The 20,581-nt window shown below is 40.7% G+C and overlaps 1 protein-coding gene and 1 long non-coding RNA gene across 6 annotated transcripts in view; one reads left to right on the top strand and one right to left on the bottom strand.

Annotated features, from left to right (window-relative positions):
• The window catches only part of PIK3CB (phosphatidylinositol-4,5-bisphosphate 3-kinase catalytic subunit beta), a 218,100-nt gene that overhangs the window by 28,338 nt on the left and 169,181 nt on the right, over positions 1-20,581 (top strand). The window contains exon 1 of one of the 4 annotated variants that reach the window (XM_045030488.1): positions 14,607-14,738. The exons of 2 other annotated variants lie outside the window; for them this stretch is intronic. The gene's annotated coding sequence lies outside the window, so the exon portion shown is untranslated. Of the gene's footprint in view, positions 1-14,606; positions 14,739-20,191; positions 20,255-20,581 lie in introns of those variants that run through there. One more of the 4 variants, XM_045030489.1, reaches the window with a different exon arrangement.
• On the bottom strand, positions 5,215-14,583 carry LOC123377499. Of its 2 annotated transcripts, none has more exons than XR_006582231.1 (5): positions 14,451-14,508; positions 10,231-10,349; positions 8,907-9,028; positions 7,307-7,377; positions 5,215-6,023 (listed from the first exon to the last, which is right to left on the bottom strand). It is a non-coding gene; the product is annotated as an uncharacterized LOC123377499 (long non-coding RNA). The 2 variants fall into 2 exon arrangements; XR_006582230.1 differs by having other exon boundaries at positions 5,217-6,023; positions 14,458-14,583.

Below are 20,581 nucleotides of genomic sequence, written 5' to 3'. Positions count from 1 at the left end.
CATCTTCATTTATACGATTTGATTGTTACTCTGTTAACTTTTCACAACACTGAATCACATGAGAAATATTAAATTCTCCATATGATCAAAATGGTCTTAGTGAAAAGGCGTAGACTAGAAAACAGATTTAAGGAAGAAAGAAGAAATGTTTTATTTTAAAAATCTTAAATTGTGTTCTAGTTTCTACTATTAATCTCCTGTCTAGTTTTTGCCCTTTGCGAAGAGTAGTAATAAACCATTAATCTGGGGGATATAAAAAGTGTGTCCAAGCAGAGGAGAGACAACAGAAAAACATCTTTATATGCTACCCTTTGATAAACTACACTATAATTTAAATTGAGAACTATTGGACAGTTTAGCTTTGTTGTCATGTTTCCTGAGGTTTTATTTTAATTGACAGCACACACACTCTTTCATAACTAGACATTGTTTTCCAACAGTAGACAAGGTGATATAGTAATGAGGAATGATGTATGCTGTTGCCATTTGGATAGGAGAATAATGGGCTAGATTCTGCCATCCTCCAGCCTTGCCTACACAAGAAAGTTTTACCACTTATAACTATATTGATGTACTGCTGTAACCCACCTACATGGGCACTCCTATTCTGGTATAAGAATGGGTTTATTTTTATTTATTTATTTTTGTTTAGATTAAACCTCTTCCAAAGTGACATAAATTAAACCGAAAAAATGCACAGATAGTGGAATAAGAATGTCTGTCTGAATAGGGGCATTATACTGGTCTAACTATACTGGTTTAAATTTGCACGTTAGGTTATACTGAAAAAACTTTCCAGTGTAGACAAGTCCTTACTCATGTCAGCTCTGCCTCAGCAAGGGACATAAACATAACTTTAAGCACATGAGAAATCTCATTGACTTCAGTGGGGTTACTCCTGTTTCAAGGAGTAAGGTACTATTTATTGTAAGAGTGTCAGAAACTGGCTCACTGTAATTGTTATCACAAGCTATTTATTATCCTTTTATAATTGTTTAAAACTCTAACCCTATTACATATTTCAGGCAGTACTACCACTCAATTAGTTTTGAAGAATAGCATTTGATTGTCTTATAATACCTTTCATAATCAACATATTCCAGAAGTGATAAGCTAGTTATTGGTACACCTCTACCCCGATATAACATGAATTCGGATATAACACGGTAAAGCAGCACTCTGGGGGGGCGGGGCTGTGCACTCAGATGGATCAAAGCAAGTTCGATATAATGCGACAAGATTTTTTGGCTCCCGAGGACAGCGTTATATCGGAGTAGAGATGTAGTACAAATTTATGTAGGCAGATATGGCATCTATTATACTTTCAGAAATAGCTAACCCATTAGAACCGGCTTTAAGTAAAAGAATAAATGAGCTAGCTATGTTTTCAAAATGTGTCATGGGATCTTTAACTTCAATTAGAACAATCAGCAGAAATAACACAAAGGACCTCAGTTTAATATCTCAGCCAAAGAATGGAAACCCTAACAATGCAGCTATTCCTAGTGCTGCACAGGAATGTTGGAACTGAGTATGAGTCCAGGTCACTACATGTGAGCAATTGAATTGAGATAATGGCTGATAGGAAGATTATATAAAAAAAACGGGTTAAATGTTAAAGTGAGGTTATAGACTACAATGTCATTCTGTGAACAGGATATTGTGGGGTTCCATGTTTACACACTCTCAAAGATATCTGTACAAAAGGCCTGATCTGACAAATTGCTGAGTGGTAACAGGAGTGGAGGGTACGCAACAACTTGCAGGATCAGGTCCTTAATTTGATTATTTTACAAGTAAATATATATTATTTTTCTAACAACAAGCTTGGCTTCCTCATCTTAAGGTGAAATTGTGTTTTCTCTAGTTTGTGCATCATCACTCATAATGATTCTGCAGTTGCATCTTAGTTAACAATTCCCTACATGGTGCTTGAATCAAAAAATAACCCAGTTCAATCTCTCTTGGCTGTATTGCCTCTGCAAGGCTAACAAAACAAACAAACGAACAAAAAACAACAGAGGGCAGTAAACACTTTATTTTTGTAATTAAAATTAATTTCAAATACACCCAGGTAGCAAATCTTTTGAGGAAGTGGCACTTTTGTTTTTGACCATAACCACACTGTAAGGCTGCTCAGGTGAAGTCACTGAAAGTCAGGAATTCAAGAATTTGGATTCCACTAGCAACGCTGCCCCAGCTGTGTTTAACTTCTTGTATGTATTATGATATACATTTACTGACATAAACAGTAACACATTAACCTATGCATTTAGCAAAAACAGCACACAGAAAATGCTGTATAGTATATACACTGTACATGTAACATAACTGAGTTAGCATAGTGATTGGCACCTTAACTTTGCATTTCCAAATTTTTGATTAGTTTAACTGTACAACCTTAACATTTCATTTTTTTTCATTTAATTTGCTAGGACTTAAATGTTTATGGCAACTTAAAGATTATTTTTTAAGTCCCATCATTTGCTGAAAATGACACCCTTTAGTGCTTTAAATATTTACAGCAACATATAAGTATTTAAATGACTTGAAATCTTTCAGATGACTGCACATTTGGGACAGTTTAAAGGCTCCTGCCATATGAGATAAAATCTTTTTATCAATTTTGAGTTCTGCAATGGTGAAAAATATACACATTCTCCTTTAGAAGAAAAATTTCCACCGCTTTCATTACACAGAGACTTAAGTTGTAGCTGAACTTTGAAATATGGTAAGTCAAAAGCCCCTGAAGTGAATGTTCACAACCAAGACTGAAAAAAGTGTGTGATAAAGTTATGAGCAATTGAAAGTTGGCTTCTGCACATGTGTAATAGCTTCGGTGGGCTCTTTACTGAGATCAAGGTATATCTTATTATTTGTATTACTGAAGCCTCTAGGAGCCCTAGTCATGGTCCAGGACCCCACTGCTCTAGGTGTTGTACAAACACAGAACAGTATCTGTTCTCCCCTTCAAATCAGTGTCACTCAGCTTACCCTAACAGCTGCTATCAGTTGTTAGCAGGGGCTTTCAGCTTCCTAGCCTCTCACTGCACCCTGATTGTCTCTGGTGCTTGGAGACCACCAAGTCTTAAAAGTAATCCCCAGGAGCTGAAATGGCTGGTGTGTAGATGGGAGGGGATTTAACAGAGGAGCCATTTGGAGTTGGAAAGAAACATACAAAATGCTGTGACTGAGGCCAAAAAAAATGTGTCCTCAGCCATTTGGAGTAAATTTAGTTTCTGATGAGGCATCTGTTGTCTTCTCAGTTTCTTGAGGTCCACCACTTGTGGTCCTGATCCCTATTCATATTGGTGTCTCAAAGGAAGTGTGGTAGCCATGGTGTCAATATTCAGAGGCATTGCTAAAACCTCACTGAGCAAGGAGAGGGTGCTGACAATTCTTAAACACACCGAGGGCTGGTCTACACTGGGGGGGGGGAGTCGATCTAAGATACGCAACTTCAGCTACATGAATAGCGTAGCTGAAGTCGAAGTATCTTAGATTGATTTACCTCTCGTCCTCATGGCGCGGGATCGATGTCCGCGGCTCCCCCTGTCGACTCTGCTACCGCCGTTCGCACTGGTGGAGTTCCGGAGTCGACAGGAGTGCTTTTGGGGATCGATATATCGCGTCTCTGAGAAATCGATTGCTACCCGCCAATACGGCAGGTAGTCTAGACGTACCCTTAAACTTTACCTCCTTTGGAGAGGTGATTGAGAAGGCAGAGCTTGTCAATTCCATGTGCAGCTGGACACCTCCAACATTCCATTGGGACGACACTTGTCATGGTCATGAATTATCTTTGTTAATTTGAGGTCAACTGGCATTTATTCTCATGCTGGACCTCTCAACAGATTTTGATTCTGCTGACCATGGGTTGCTGCTTCAGTTGACTAGTGATACTGATGTTCTGCCAGGAACTGCCCTGCAGTTGTTTCTTTCATACCTAGAAAACAGACATAGTGTTCCCTTCCATCCTTCCTGTATTTCTCTCCCTTTTCCTCCCTCCCTTCTCAATAGTCTTACCCTTCCTTCCTTTTCCTACTATTCATGTGCTTCTATTACATCATCTCCTTCCCCCCTTGCCCTATTCCCAAATTTATATTTTAAAAAACAACAAAAAAAGATTTTTTTAAAAAAACATATGTAGTTTTCACATAGCCACTTATCATGGACTACAGCTCATGTGCTTGATTCCTTTTCCTTCACTCTTCATCTGATTTGTCTATGTAGTTTATAAGCTCTTAAGGGAAGCTTCAATCTTTTAATGCCATCCCTACCCCTTCATCTGATTGGGGCTACTGGAATGTAAAAATAATATTAATCAGTGATAGGAAATTGTTTGCCTTCACCAAAAGATTTGAATTGGCACCTCTGTCAAATGATTGCTGCCTAGTTGGGACAGTATCAGCATGGATATATGCCTCAGTCCAGGATGGCAGCATTCAGGAGGCACCTTCTTTCTGCCTTAGTTCCAGATTAGAAATTAAGATGCTTTAGGCTGTTTTAAAAGCTTCAGGAGCTATTGGTTGATAGTCTGATATTTCTGGTGGACTGCAGCTGGCATGAGAGGTCAAGGACTCTCAAGTTGCTTGGGCTGATTCCACTGAGAGCTTGAATATGAAGCTGGAGACCTTAAATTGGACTCTTTATTCAGTGGCAAGCCAGCTGAGTGACTGGAGCACCAGAATGACGTACACGTAGCAACCTGAGCTGCTGAGCATTTTGTTACAGGTAAGGCTGGAGTAGTCTGAATTTCCTGTCTCTCTTGCAGATACTGTCAATTCTCAACAACGATATTGCATTAACTGTAAATTTTTGCAGTTAATTTTGTAAATGTTAAATAACTTGATATAGCAAAGCACTATTGACAACTTCTTGCTGCAGGCTCTGGCTTCGTTAGCCAAGCTGTATATCCATTTTGTCTGACATCTGCATTTTCAGTCTGATGTCACTCAGCCCATTATTTGCCATTGCCTCCCCCTTCATTGTATTAACTGTGAGAAACAAAGAGAAGCTTATAATAGGGACACATGGTAGTGCAAGGGTCAGAAGAGACCAGCACATAACAACTGCACAGGATACCTTCCAAATTAACATTTTAGTTTAAAAAAACATCAGAGTTCCACTGGTTGCCAAGTTTCCCTTTTCATGTCTATTAGCATTTTAACTGTACACTCAAACTCATAATGGCCATGGCCACTGCTGATATCATATTGTTTTAAAATTATTATACAGAAGGAAATAATCCAGTATGATCTCTTTTGTTTATAGCCTGTGTTCTGTGTTGAATTTGATGTAATAGCCTCCTACCCATATCCAGCTACTTCTTTATCACATCAATTACAAACTGTTGCAATATTCCATGTGTTGCAATATTTTGACCTCATACACAGAATTCTTCTGTAGGTTTCATGAATATTCTCTCTTCACATACTGAAGTCACTAGGAGCTGTAGTACCTATCACCACTTTTTATTTTAGGAGCCTAAATATGGTTTTTGGCACCTAACTTCAGGCACCCATGTTTGGAAAATGTAGGCCAAGATTGAAATAACATTTAAACAAATAACAGGAAATAGGTCTGATGACTGTTTAAATTTTTTTGTTATTGTTAACGCCTTTTTAACTTGAATCACTAATGATATTCTTTTTCCAAAACAGTAAAGATTCACCATCTTCTATCAGTTAAGGTAGGGAGTAAGAGTTAACAATGTATATTCTTTGAGATAACAAGTGGATCTTGCAGCAAAACTAGGGAAGAGTAGAGTTGACATTCCTGGCATTTAAGATAATGAACAGAACAATCTTTAATACAGGAAACAGTTTTCTAAGTTCTTTATGTATCATAGGAAGTAAAGGGAACATGTTCAGTTAAAAATCACTTGCAGAGCACCTTTGAAGGGGAAAACCTTTGTTTCAGGCTCCTTTTTAATTAGTTCACCCCTTGTTTCTAGCAATGTCCTGTTTTTGCACACTGATGTTTTCCTTTAGGTGTTTCCTTTATGTCTCTTGCATTCTGTTCTGAGTGAGAAAGGAAAGAAGCAAATAAAAAGCAGTGCTGGCCAACACAGAACATATTTAACAAGGTGGGACATAAGTGTTTTTTGGACAGAAGGTGGCTAAAACCAAAAGGGGAAGTCATACCAGCCCTACGGGTAAAGTAGCTATTTCAGAGCCTGTAAAGTATACTTATCTGAAACCAATACCCATACCAGTGCCAGCTCTCCTTAATGGATCAACCTGAAGGAACTCAAATCCTAAATTCTCTTTCTACCTACATTACTGTTAAGGATAGGTGAACTCATTTTATCTAACTTCGAACACACTCATACATAAAACTTATCTGTTTTCTGTTCTATGGAGAGTGGGATGAGGTAGGAAGAGGGAAAGAGTAGAGAAAAAATTAATGAAAATCTATGGGTAAAGTAGAATTGAGGGGAAGCAGTGACAGATAGAAACAGAGGGGGAGGGAGTGAGGGGTACAGAGGGGAAAAGAGGCAAATTGGAAAAAAAATTACAGAATCTATATAATTGCATATACTTTAGGGCACAACTTGTCTCAGCTTAGCTTTTACAGATGGTTTTCCTTTTCTTTTCCATATATCATGTAGGCTCATAATCTTTTCTTTAATACAGCTAAGGAAAAAAGTTTAAAATACAGGGAAAAGGGTTGCAAATTCAAACTAGTTTTGTACATCTCATTTTGACAGATTCCCAAAATCCAAAATTGTACGGAACTGGGTAGTCTCTCACTACTATATTAGGAGTCTGTCACATTACTTTTCATATGCAAGGAGTTCTAAAGCTCCTTACATGTATTACAGTAGATGTCGTCATACTGATAAAGGAGTGACTGTGTGGCAAATTGAGAGTATAATGGCTACTCTAAATTGTACTTTCACAGCTTTGGATAGAACATGTTTTTTCAGGAGAAAAAAATATATTCACCAGGGCTCTGATCTTATCTGGTACTTTTCAAAAGAGTGCCTGTGCATAAACTATCCTGTGAAGATTATTGTTACCACCATATCACAAAAAACAAAGTAAGATAATATCTTGTTTGCCACTCACAATTACATTGTAGTTCTGCTTGGCCCCAATTATTTTCTAAGGATTTCCATCCTACTATGTAGCTGTTGTTTTGGATACTTCTCTCAGTACATTAGGTTGATTTCTGCGCCGCCCCCCCATCCTTTTTCCTTCCTATCAATGGTCTTGCAGCCTCTATTTTTTGTGGTTTTCTTCTTTTCTTGTAGGTGTTAGGACTAAAGTACTGTAGGGATAGATGCAATCTGCAGACTTACCTTGTGTGTTAGTGCCTTTTCCTGGTAAAGCAGTTCCTTTTCCCTTCTCAGTTCTCTTGGTAAAGCAGTGGCTAAAGTAATGTGAGTACAAAGCATGTATTCTATCACCCATCACCCCAAAAGTATTACATGTTCTCAGTGTCCAAAAATGTGTTCTAGGTGTACATGAACAGACATGATTCAGATACAAAATTCCCAGACAAAACCTTTGTTACACTGTTGTTGTATATAACAATAGCTGGGGATGGGGGGGAAACATTAATAGAATATTATTTTCAGAGAGAGACTGAAAATTAAGAAATTGAAAGTTACGGTTACATTTAAAACCTCCCTTTTTTCTCTCTCCCCCAAGTAGTAGAGAATATAAAAATGCAGATTTAAAATACTTCAAACAACTTTAATTCTGTCCCAGACCCTTGCCACTCTGTGCACCATTCGTGATAGATAGGAATTTATGACAAGTATCACAATATCACAGGAAGGTGACCTGTTATAACTCCAAATATCTTCATCAAAGGCCTAGTGGTTGAGACCTCTTCAATACTCTTATTATTTATTTAAGAACTGACACTGTGTTTGGAGCTGTACAGACACACAATTAAGAGTCTTTACTCCAAAGAGCTTACCATCTAAGATCTCAATCATATATGATCTCCAAGGGGGCACAACCCCATTGAAGTTGATTCACATGTGTAAAATGGTAACTGCCTACCCAATATTAGTTTTTTTGTAATGTACTTTGAGTTCTGTGGATAACAGATTCTGTTCAACTATAAAATATTATTTAAGTCAGAGGATGGCAGAGAGCAGACTCCAGAGTTTATGAATCCCAGCCTCCTTGCTCAGTCCACTAAAGATTCAGCAAAACCAAGCTGGTTTGCACCTTATAAAAACTGCATTGGCACATGCAGAACAACCTAAAATTTGCAAAAGCCAGAATAAATGAGCGTTTTCTAAACAATTTTCACCCAGCCTTTCCAAAAAACAGTCAAAGTACTACAAAGTATCACTAATACCAACTACGTTTCTAAACCTAGATGTTTGAGATTTAATATTTCAAATAATAATAAAGTAGAACAGTTCTCAAAGAGTCAAATATTGCTAACTTTTCATGCTACCTGTTTCTGCAATCAAATCTCCTTTTGGTAGAGGAACACAAAAATACTCAGATGGATTGGTTTAATTTGAATGAATTAGGGTGATGAGCAAAAATGCATGTGTTAGCTTGCTACCTGTGACAACTTGACCTACGAAGAGATAAGTATCTGCATGATCAAAACTCTCACCTGATGATGAGTTTATTTTTCATTTAAAATATTAGCAAATGTTACCTTTTTTCTATACAGAAGCATCTATCATATTTCTAGATATTCTTTAAGATCATGATATTCAGAAAGAACTGTTACATTTTATCCATGATATTAAATAGTCCTAAAGGAACTGAAAATAAGCACTCTCAGAAACTATTAATTCAGACAAACAATGAAGAGTAAGGTTGTGCAAAAATCTGACATATGGTAGGCAAGCTCTATTATTGACTCATGTGTAACTTGGCATTTTGCCTAAATATTGCATCACCCACTGATCTCCCATGCAATACCTAGGTTAACTGGAGAGAGTTGGGATTGAAGTTCCTCATTCTTCCCAAAATCTTGGAGTGGAGCAAACATTCTGCTACAATTTTGCCAAACCTAACATTATGCATTGTTAGTTCACGAGTATCTGAAAGTGAAATTGAAAATAAAAATACTGATCAATTTCACTTTTGCTTCTATTTAAAGCTGAAAAATTAAAAAAAAATATTATAATATAAAGTTATTACTACACTAAGGAAGTGTTTTAATATGCTTACCATGACTATATTCCATTTTAAATATGAAAAAATTAAGGTACTAAAGCTTCATTCTGCTTTTATTGAAGTCAATATGAAAATTTTGGCATTGACCTCAGTGGGAGCAGGAGCCTACGCTCACTGTGTACAAAATTCATTTTGTCTGAGTTATAGGTACACAGGAACAGCATGTGTATTTCATAAGTTACAGGTACACAAAAACAACATTCAAATTTCCTTTTCTTTGATTGTCTTTAAAAGACAGTTTGCCTATTTTTAAGTCCTTTCAGTGGCATTTATTGGTTTCCGCATAATTTTCTGTACCAGTTCCATTACAAGATTCTTAAAATGAGGATTTATCATGGATCAGCTACTGCAGGGAAAGGAGCTACTGTAATAAAACCTTCCCTGCTATTTTCCAACAACCATTTCAAGGTACTCTTCTTTTAAGAACCTTTCCCAGCTGTGTGTCAACACTGAAGATGACCTCTTTCAATCTTTTAAAATATGGCCCTAATTTGTAAGAATCCTCACTGCAAAGATGCAAGAATGGGAGGCTGGCACTCTTTAAATAATATATTATGTAACTTGCAGTTTTCCAGAGATGCCCTGAGGGAGGATACTAACTTAAGATGAGTTGTACAGTAGTAGCAATAACAGAATTTATTTATAATGTGATGTTTTGCTACAATGAATAAGTAATGGATGCAGTCTCACTACATCAAAAAAAAAACACAGCACAAAAAACAGTAGTACAATCAAGGCTGCTCTTAAGTAGAACCACCCATAGTAGTTGTTCTATTTTTGGTCTCGGGGGAGACTTGCCACCAGTATGTAACCAGGACTATAGGAGCCTGTGTTTCTATGGGCCTCTGCCATCTCTGCTGTCCACAGGCCCTTGCTGCTTCTAGGTTCACTTTTGAATAACCAAGATTTGGGGGTGAGGGAAGGCAGGGCCACTGCAAGTCAGAGGGCATCTTGTGGAAGAGATCTTGGGTCAACTATGTAAGTTACTTCAGTAAGGACCCTACAAAACCTAGGGCCAACTTCACACATAGTATGATAAAAATAAGGAATAGTAAGATCTTTTTACCCTCTTGTTTCTGCTCAGGAAACAATTACAGTGTTGTGGCCAGGTCAGGTGTCAGAGAATAGCTGTAAGACTATTACTCAACATTGGACTTGGCACTTATCCAGCCATTTCCAGGAACACTGTTTAAAATGAAAACAAACTCATTAGTTTTCCATTATACAGCAAGTAAGCAGCAGAACTCAAGTCCCAGTCCATTCTTTCATGGGTGCATTGCCTTGTGCACCTGGGCACTCATGCCCCTTCCCTAATGCTGGGGTTTGCTGACAGGCATGGCAGGCTGAAGGAGGCTGAGCGCATTATGGATCATCAACAGGTCTGAGTACCTGAAGGAGGCTGCCAGACAACTCTCCAATACCAAATTCTACATGCCACTTTCCTCAGATCCCACTGCACCATCCACTCCAGACACTCCCTACACTAACACAGGAACAAATCAACACACGCTCAGGGCCCCGACCGGGGTTATTCTATCTACTACCCAAAATCCACAAACCTGGAAATCCTGGACGCCCCATCATCTCTGGAATTGGCACTCTCACTGAAGGACTATCCAGATATGTGGACACTCTACTCAGACCCTACGCCACCAGCACTCCCAGCTATCTCCATGACACCACTGATTTCCTGAGAAAACTACAATGCATTGGTGATCTCCCAGAAAACACCATCCTAGCCACCATGGATATGGAGGCTCTCTACAAAAATATCCCACACACAGATGGACTACAAGCTGTCAGGAAGAGTATCCCTGATGATGACACAGCGCAAGTTGTTGCTGAGCTCTGTGACTTTATCTTTACACACAATTATTTCAAATTTGGTGACAATATATACCTCCAGACCAGTGGCACCGCCATGGGAACCCACATGGCCCCACAGTATGCCAATATTTTTATGGCTGACCTGGAACAATGCTTCCTTAGCTCTCGTCCACTCACACCCCTTCTCTACCTACGCTGTATTGATGACAGCTTTATCATCTGGATCCATGGGAAGGAGACTCTGGAAGAATTCCACCATGATTTCAACAGCTTCCACCCCACCATCAACCTCAGCCTGGACCAATCTACACAGGAGGTCCACTTCCTAGATACCACAGTACAAATAAGCGACGGTCACGTTAACACCACCCTATACCGAAAACCCACCGACCGCTATGCCTACCTTCATGCCTCCTGCTTCCACCTCGGACACACCACACGATCTATCATCTACAGCCAAGCGCTGAGGTACAACCGCATTTGCTACAACCCCTCAGACAGAGACCAACACCTACAAAATCTTCACCAAGCATTCTCAAAACTACGATACCCGCACGCGGAAATAAGAAAACAAATCAACAGAGCCAGACGTGTACCCAGAAGCCTCCTGCTACAAGACAAGCCCAAGAAAGAAACCAACAGAACTCCAATGTGAAGTTGCGGAACTATTAACTAAGGTTTGTAACCTGTCCTTTAAATTGGCTTCGGTACCCAATGACTGGAAGTTAGCTAATGTAACACCAATATTTAAAAAGGGCACTAGGGGTGATCCCGGCAATTACAGACCGGTAAGTCTAACGTCGGTACCGGGCAAATTAGTTGAAACAATAGTAAAGAATAAAATTGTCAGACACATAGAAAAACATAAACTCTTGAGCAATAGTCAACATGGTTTCTGTAAAGGGAAATCGTGTCTTACTAATCTATTAGAGTTCTTTGAAGGGGTCAACAAACATGTGGACAAGGGGGATCCGGTGGACATAGTGTACTTAGATTTCCAGAAAGCCTTTGACAAGGTCCCTCACCAAAGGCTCTTACGTAAATTAAGCTGTCATGGGATAAAAGGGAAGGTCCTTTCATGGATTGAGAACTGGTTAAAGGACAGGGAACAAAGGGTAGGAATTAATGGTAAATTCTCAGAATGGAGAGAGGTAACTAGTGGTGTTCCCCAAGGGTCAGTCCTAGGACCAATCCTATTCAATTTATTCATAAATGATCTGGAGAAAGGGGTAAACAGTGAGGTGGCAAAGTTTGCAGATGATACTAAACTACTCAAGATAGTTAAGACCAAAGCAGATTGTGAAGAACTTCAAAAAGATCTCACAAAACTAAGTGATTGGGCAACAAAATGGCAAATGAAATTTAATGTGGATAAATGTAAAGTAATGCACATTGGAAAAAATAATCCCAACTATACATACAACATGATGGGGGCTAATTTAGCTACAACGAGTCAGGAAAAAGATCTTGGAGTTATCGTGGATAGTTCTCTGAAGATGTCCACGCAGTGTGCAGAGGCGGTCAAAAAAGCAAACAGGATGTTAGGAATCATTAAAAAGGGGATAGAGAATAAGACTGAGAATATATTATTGCCCTTATATAAATCCATGGTACGCCCACATCTCGAATACTGTGTACAGATGTGGTCTCCTCACCTCAAAAAAGATATTCTAGCACTAGAAAAGGTTCAGAAAAGAGCAACTAAAATGATTAGGGGTTTAGAGAGGGTCCCATATGAGGAAAGATTAAAGAGGCTAGGACTCTTCAGTTTGGAAAAGAGAAGACTAAGGGGGGATATGATAGAGGTATATAAAATCATGAGTGATGTTGAGAAAGTGGATAAGGAAAAGTTATTTACTTATTCCCATAATACAAGAACTAGGGGTCACCAAATGAAATTAATAGGCAGCAGGTTTAAAACAAATAAAAGGAAGTTCTTCTTCACGCAGCACACAGTCAACTTGTGGAACTCCTTACCTGAGGAGGTTGTGAAGGCTAGGACTATAACAATGTTTAAAAGGGGACTGGATAAATTCATGGTGGCTAAGTCCATAAATGGCTATTAGCCAGAATGGGTAAGAATGGTGTCCCTAGCCTCTGTTCGTCAGAGGATGGAGATGGATGGCAGGAGAGAGATCACTTGATCATTGCCTGTTAGGTTCACTCCCTCAGGGGCACCTGGCATTGGCCACTGTCGGTAGACAGATACTGGGCTAGATGGACCTTTGGTCTGACCTGGTACGGCCTTTCTTATGTTCTAATGGCCATCACCTACAGTCCTCAGCTTAAACCTCTCCAATGCATCATCAGTGATCTACAACCCATCCTGGACAATGATTCCTCGCTTCCACAGACCTTAGGTGGCAGGCCAGTCCTCGCCCACAAACAACTTGTCAACCTTAAGCATATTCTCACCAGCAACCACACACCAAACCATAACAGCTCTTACCCAGGAACCAATCCATGCAACAAACCTCGATGCCAACTTTGCCCACATATCTACACCAGCGATACCATCACAGGGCCTAACCAGATCTGCCACACGATCACCAGTTCATTGACCTGCACATCCACCAATGTTATATACGCCATCATGTGCCAGCAATGCCCCTCTGCTATGTACATCGGCCAAACTTGACAGTCCCTACGTAAAAGGATAAATGGAAAGAAGTCAGATATTAGGAAGGCAATATACAAAAACCTGTAGGCGAATACTTCAACCTTCCTGGACACACAATAGCAGATGTAAAGGTAGCCAGCCTACAGCAAAAAAACCTTCAGAACCAGACTTCAAAGAGAAACTGCTGAGCTTCAGTTCATTTGCAAATTTGACACCCTCAGCTCAGGATTAAACAAAGACTGTGAATGGCTAGCCAACTACAGAAGCAGTTTCTCCTCCCTTGGTGTTCACACCTCAACTACTAGAAGAGGGCCTCATCCTCCCTGATGGAACTAACCTTGTTATCTCCAGACTGAGTCTGGCCTGCATATTTATACCTGCCTCTGGAAATTTACATTACATGCATCTGACGAAGTGGGTATTCACCCAGGAAAGCTCATGCTCCAATACATCTGTTAGTCTTTAAGGTGCCATAGGACTCTTTGTTGCTTTTTGCTGATCATTGCCATCTCCCCATATTTTCCATCCACGCAGGTGCCCCCATACAGGGTATCAGCCGTAATGGAGCCGTCCCGATTCTGACAGACGAGCGCAGCAGGTGCTGTAATAGCATCTCGCCCCTCCCTGCCCGCTGTAGCCCCGGGGCTCGGGTCCCTGCCTAGGCTCCTTCGCTCAGCCCGTTCCCAGCGCCCTCTGCCCGGGCCCCTCCGTTCGGCCTCACACGCCCGTCCACGGTGCAAGCCACCCTGCCTGGGCTCCTCCCGAGCCGCGTCCCTTCCCCCACTTTGCGTTGCACTTCGGCGGCAATCCCCGCTCCCAGCCTGAGCCGCCCTCCGCACCTCTAACCTGCGCTCTCAGCACGAGCCAGCGGGAAGCCAACCCAGGCGGCTGTTGAAAGCCGCAATCGGATTGGCTGGGCTGGTGGGGGCGGGGCGGAGTTAGGGGGAAGCTATTGCCTAGGTAACCGCCCTCCCTGTCACCTCAGCTCTAGGCGTCCGCGCGCGCGTATCCCGAGGCCTCGCGGTTCCATGTGAGTTACCGGTAACGGGCCACTCAGTTGCTGCCGCGCTGGCTGGGAGGCGGCGGCTCAGGGGCAGCAGCTGCTGCTGCCGCCTCTGCCTGGGCAGGTGAGTGGCTGCGTGAGGCGGGCGGGAACTGCGTGTGAGTGCAACGTCTCCGCTTCCCCCCGGGACCGCGCTTGGGCTGCGGCTGGGGATGCCCGCCCGGAGGGAAGCTGCCGCCGCGGCGCGGCGTGTGGCCGGTTCCTACCCGAGCTGGGGCTTTGCCGAGGGCCGGGGCGCGGAGCTAGGGCGGTTTGAACGAGAAAAGTGTCTCGCTGCGGCACAAACAGGGGAGAGTGGGGCGAGCCCCCCACCCCCCTCCGGGGGAGAGATCACAAGTGACTCTGCCCAATGAAGCCTCCTTTCTCTCTTCCCTCCCCCCGTTTGGCAGATCTGGGGCTGGTTTTCAGTCCCTTCTCCGGCTGGTGCTCAGATCCCTTCTGCAGGGCGGTGGCTGCTCCCTTCCCTGTTTGCCCGGTGGTGGCAGCGAGTGTACAGGGGACGGGCAGAGGAAAAGGGTATTTTTCAGCTTCTTCAAAGAAAATTGCAACACTGGAGTTGCTCAACAAAAACGATAGTCAGTTCTCTGCCCTCTTCCTGGCACTGGTGAAGTTTAGTCACATTTTGGTCTTTATCAGTTGGGCTGAGAGGAGATGGTGCATAGGACTAAACCTTCAGATGGCTTTGAATTAGGTGGGAGTAGTTTGATCTGTGAGAGAGGGGGAAGATAAGATTACTTAAAAGTTAACATGATCTGAAAGGTCTTTTGTAGTGTGTCCATCTGTTTAAAACCGCAAGAGTATCATTTAATTTTCAAGTTAAAAAATGAGTCTGTTCTTTGTTGTAAAAACACAGAAAATGTAAAAACATAGAAGATGGTTGAATATCCTTTGAGACTGCACGGGAAACAAAGAAGTGGCATTTAAGTGTCCCAAACTCTCTTAAGATTACGGAGGATACTACTATGGCCTGGTCTACACACACAACTATTGAGGTGGGGAGGGATAGCTCAGTGGATTGAGCATTGGCCTGCTAAACCCAGGGTTGTGAGTTCAATCCTTGAGGGGGCCACTTAGGGATCGGGGACAAGAATCAGTACTTGGTCCTGCTAGTGAAGGCAGGGGGCTGGACTTGATGACCTTTCAAGGTCCCCCCTTCCAGTTCTAGGAGATTGGTATATCTCCAATTATTACATTTTATAACTTCAGGAACCTTCAAGAAAAAGAGTGCTTGTTGGGACCATTTGGGTGACCCACCCTCCACAGCACAAGATGTTCTAAGCCAAATTTATAAGTAATTGTGCAGTCTCCAACTACTGCAGTTCTTTCTGTTTTATGGCCTTTTGCAAGCATAGGGGTCTTTATTTCATGCCCAGAGAATATTTTTTCCAATCAAGAATCTCAACTTATTATGGCTTCCCTCCGGGCAGGCATAGTTTTAGAAAGTTGGTAGGTAGTAGTTTCTGTGGCACTTAGATGCTTGGACTGTCTCCAGCTTGACAGAAAAGTTGAAGGGAGAAAACAGAGCTCATGCAGGTGAAAAAACTCTGAGGGAAGGGATCCTGACCTGAAGATTTTGGTCAGTAATGCTGTTGGAAGCATATGGTGAGAAACTTTGCTTTGAATCTAATATTATTTAAGCTAGGTAGTGGAAAGCATTTTTATCTTTATTTTCTTGCAGCCATTTCTGACTTTTATGCCTCATTGGTTGTACTCACTTAAAGTCTGTCTCTTTGTAGTTAATAAACTTGTTTTTATCTAATCCAATATGTTTAAGTTAAAGTGTCTGGGTAACTTTAAGGTAACAAGCTAGTATATGGTATTCCTTTAAAGGAATAAGAGACTTAATACATTTAACTGTCCAGGAGAGGTCTGGGCAGTACATAACATACATTTCTGGGAGGACTGGGAGTCACCCTGCATAAGTAACCAAGGCTGGCAAAAGCCAGAATGTAACAGTTACTTACCAATAAATGTATTTCTTTAAGAATTTTACCTCTGCATATTCTTTCTGGAGTGCTACTCTATAGGATTGTGGAGTTTAGCAGGATGATCTAAGGTGGGTGGGGACCATGTGGCCTTTTGTAACCTTGACTCCAAAATTTTGTGTGGCACTTGGGACCTCATAAAAGCCAAGGTACCTTTTTTAGAAGGATTCTAAAGCTCAGTGGTGCTGAATAGTGCTTCTTACAAGTATGGCTATATAGAACACTCTTGAACTAAAATAACTCTTAAGTAAGTCTTATCTGTTCTACTTGTTTTTACCTAAGATATGTCAAGTCCTGTCTTCCTGTTTGCTGTGGGATGACTTTTGGGGACCTTTTTCACCTCATAATTGAAGAGGCGGAAGTGTATGAATTCTTTAAAAACAGAGTTTCCCTCCCCAAGTATTTGGAATGGCGAACCGCTGCCACTGGGAGCTGCAGGTGGCTGTGCAAATGTAAACAAACTAGAGATTACCCTGATGGGCTGCAGGTTGCCCACCACTGGTGTAGACTGACTAACTTACTGTGGACTAACTGTGTAGACTGACTAACTGTGGACTCACTGTTTGTGTAGACAAGCTTACAAGCTAGGTGATATTGTATGTTAGCGTTCAATTGTTCAGCTACAAAACTTGAGTTTACATCATAGTTGGAAATGAATGTGAGTTTAGTGGTTGAGTTGCAGTCACTAGTGACGCAACTAATGTGTTCATGACAAAATTTAACACCAGCAGTGGATTTGTGAATTTCAGAAACAATTTTGTTGCTTTTTATAGAGGGTGTGTTTGAGGAGAATGGTTTTGTTCTTTTGTATGACTTTAACTCAAGTAAGAAAGTCACTAGTTCAGTAAACAGTGATGTAATTTGTAAGTAAAAGGTACAGGTTATATTTATTAATAAACGGATGACAGTGTTTGTGGTAGCAGAGCATATCTGATAACAAATGTTTCTTGCATTTGTTTAAATGTATATTTGCAAAAAGTCTCTTTGTGAGTATATTCCAATGCAAAGAACAATTTTCCTGTTGTATGAGAAGACTAAACATTACATCACGATTTTAATTGGTATTGCATCTTTCATTTAAACCATGTTCTAAAATGCTGTGTACAGCTAAATAAATTACAGGCGAAAAACAGGTCAGTTAAGAGGGAAAGTTATCATCAGCAAAGACTGGAAATGAAATACAGAGTTAATGAGGCAGAAAGATACAGAAAAGTTTTGTTTTCTTCCCCTACAGTTTTGACTGAACATTTTCTCCCCTGTGCTGTTTGGCTGTTCTCCCTCCCCCCCCCATCTTTTCATCTCAGCCTCACTGCACACACCCTCAAACCCACCTATCCCCCCCTCCTCCTGAAGCTTATCCCTTTTCATCTACCCCCCCCCCCAAAAAAAAAAACCACACCAAACACAGTGTGGAACTTGCATGATGTTTGCCGTTATTACATTGTTTAATCTGCTTGTGTATTCTGCCACTTTCCCCTACCCTTTGTTTGTTCTGTCTGTTTAGACAGTATGCCCTTGGGGGCAGGAACCACAATGCCTAGCATGGTGGAGCCCAATTCTTGCTTGCTCCCTAGGCAGTACCATAATAAACTTGATTAATAATAGTTCTGTATTACAGACTCTAAAGAGGAGCAGATGAGGAGGCTTTTGTGAGGGTCAGGGAGGAAACTAGTATCAGATGGGGAGGGAGCAGAGACAGATGAGGTCCATGAAGTAGTCTGTAGCTAATCCCTAGAGGACTTTAAAGAACAATGAGGGCAATTTGGAACTAAATCCTGAAATGAATGGGATTCAGTGGATTTGCTGGAAGATAGGAATGATATTATATATCTGAGTGAAGCTTCAATCAGCAGCTTGCTGCTCATGTAGTATGCTGCAGAGGATGGGTGAGCTGGGCCAGGGGTTAGTCATAGGCTACATCTACACAGCAAAAAAAAAAAAAAAAAAAAAAGACCCGCAGCAGCAAGTCTCAGAGCCTGAGTCAACTGCTTGGGCTTGCACTGAGGGGCTAAAAATAGCAGTGTAGATGCTGGCCTTAGGTTGGAGACCAGTTCTGAAACCTAGTGGGGAAGTGGGGAGGATATCAGAGTCTGTTAACCCAGGTTCTGAGACTTGCTGCCAGGGTGTGTGGTTGTTGTTGGTTTTACATTGTTGGTGGTTTTTTGTCATTATTTGTTTACTGTGTAGATGTATCTATAAAGAAGGAAGTAAATATAACAAGATGGGGATTTCAGCAGAGGTGGAGTCAAACCAATGGCACACAGGGAAATGTTGGAGAGGTGGTTTTAGAGGCAAAGTTGTTTGAATCACTTCTGTCTTTGAGGAACTACAGGTTTATTTAGTAAAATAATGCAAGAGTGAATAGAGAAGCTTTGTTATGGAAGCCGAAACTTTAAGAAAACATTCAGTAAATTTGTGTGCCTCAACTATTGGATGCTTGAGGCATCTTGTTTCTGATTTTCAGATAAGCTGAGGACCCACAGCTCGAGTTGATTAAAGTGTAAAATTGGCTGTGTTTTTTTTTTCCAATTGGTAACCATTGGAATAAAGTGGTAATTCAGGCAAATGGTAGGGATAACACATTCAACAAGAAAAAGGGGTAGATAGTTTGGCTCCAGTGTTGTAACATAATAAAGGGTTCCAAAGATTTAGAGTGCAGGGAAAGACTGCAGTCTGAAAAAGTAGATATGCAAGAATCTCTGGCTGCTTCCTATGTGTATAGAGTTGATCTAGGAGTATGAAGTAGTCAGTTTCAAAGAGTTTCAACAAACAGTACTAAAAAGAGATAAGGCTTACTTGTGGAGGTTTGAAATGTCTTTGCTGCAGTCTTATTGGACTTCACTTTGTGGGATTAAGTAAATAACTTGAAGGAAGTGGTGTGTGCGCGCGTGTGTGGGGGGCGGGGAAGATAAGTAATGTGAGAGGATGAAGTATGATTCTCTTGGGCTGTGATCATCTGGAGTTCTGCACTGGTAGTACAATACATTACAAAAATAATTTTTTTTATAGTAATGACTGAGGATGTGGACTGGAGCGAAAGGAGTAAAGAGAAGAGGGTTTTTTTTTATTTGCATGTGAAGAAATCTGTTTGCATGCTTACGACTCTAAACTGTTTATAGTGGGGTGGTTAGTGTTCATTGTGTTCACATAAAGTAGTAAGAGTCACATAAAGTAGTAAATTCCATGAATTCCTAACCCTTTGAGTTAGGGAGAGGAATGGTCTGTGAGTTTTGAGATTTTCAACTGGCAGCTGAAGCATAAATCTTTTGCCTAACGCACAAACAAGCAAAAAGTTTTACCTGTCAACATTAGTTATTAAAATAGGAAAAATTTGATTTATCAACCTGTTGAGAGTTGGTCAGAAAGCTTCTTTGAATTCATTGCATAAAAGAAGTAACCTCTTGTCTACTTTTTGATGATCTCCCGCTTTTTAATAAAACTTCTGAAAATACTCCCTTATTAAAACAACTATAATCTGTGTATTCCTACCCAACTGTTTTTATCCTAATAATAATCCTTTGCATTCCTATAGTTCCCACAATTCATGGATCATAAAATACTTCAGATACTCAATGATTAAGCTTTGCCCTGGGAGGTAAGTGGTCATTCCCATTTTATAGATTGATTTATGTAATGTCAACTAACTGTTACGATTCTCAGTCCAATGGGTTTAACAGAAGCAAAGCTGCCTCCCTGGCACTATTGAAGCATTAATGGTTTTGTTTTTTTTTAATTTAAATAATTTTTATGTTGTCCATAGTGGAGATTGCATAAAAACACATGATTATACTAAGTAGGTGATAGACACAATAATGAAAACGCGTTAGTTTAGATCTGGTTTCAGCAAAGCACTTAAGCATGTGAGTAGTCCCATTGACCTCAAGAAAAGCACAAGCTTAAGTTCTTTGCTGAATTGGGGCTT

This window comes from Mauremys mutica, chromosome 9, assembly GCF_020497125.1.
Source record: "Mauremys mutica isolate MM-2020 ecotype Southern chromosome 9, ASM2049712v1, whole genome shotgun sequence".
Classification (NCBI taxonomy): Eukaryota; Metazoa; Chordata; order Testudines; family Geoemydidae; genus Mauremys; species Mauremys mutica.
This window is presented reverse-complemented; position numbering and strand designations above follow the sequence as displayed.